Source organism: Gigantopelta aegis, chromosome 10 (assembly GCF_016097555.1).
Source record: "Gigantopelta aegis isolate Gae_Host chromosome 10, Gae_host_genome, whole genome shotgun sequence".
In the NCBI taxonomy this organism is placed as follows: domain Eukaryota; kingdom Metazoa; phylum Mollusca; class Gastropoda; order Neomphalida; family Peltospiridae; genus Gigantopelta; species Gigantopelta aegis.
In genome coordinates this window covers 7,286,794-7,287,659 of record NC_054708.1, presented here as the reverse complement: position 1 = coordinate 7,287,659, position 866 = coordinate 7,286,794, and positions in this window count along the sequence as shown.

Here is an 866-nt window from a genome sequence, read left to right as displayed (position 1 = left end):
ACGCGCAGCTGACCGGTGACTCGTAGCGAGCCGTGCGTTCGAGTAATGCGGTCTTTGACGCTGACTTAATCCATTACACATGTCTTTTGGTGTTCGGTCTCCTTTAACCATTTAAATCATTTCACATATCATGATTCTGTATAATATTGCTCATATGTTAAAGGCTTTTCCAATTATGAGTGAGGCCCAAACATTTAGCATCCTGGTTTTAATCTTAATACCTAGGGGAAAAACTCCCAATTCACCATAAATCATAGGGAGTAAGGTACTCGTTCTAAGTCTCAGTATGTCGCTTAAGAAATTTAATTGAATTTGTTCGATATTTTGGCTATTACCAAATCCCCAGATTTCTGAGGAATACAGGAGAATTGGGACAATAGTACTATAAAAAAAATGCGCAGCTAGCAATCTATAGGTAGATTAAAAAATTTAATTCTAATGTTTAGTAACGTCATTGCATTTTTAGCTTGGGCTATAAGAATTGTTTTGGCTTTAACAAATGATCCAGTTCTAGAAAATATAATGCCTAAATATTTGTATGTATCAACAATGTTCAATTTGATGTCTTTAATATAAAATGATTTATTTCTTGGTGGTTTTGAACCAAATATACGTATTTTAGATTTCTCAATATTTATTTTTAATCTCCATTTTTCACAATATTCTTAAAACACATTTAATGATTTTTGTAGGTCCTCAGGGGATTCTGCTAGAATAACAGTGTCATCAGCGTATAGTAATAAAGCAATTACTATAAATAAATCAGTGTTGTCTATTTTGTACTCTAATTTAAAACCAGTGCATTGTTTGTCTCTTAATGAGTCCTCTAGATCGTTTAAATATATAGCAAATAAAATGGGTAAAAG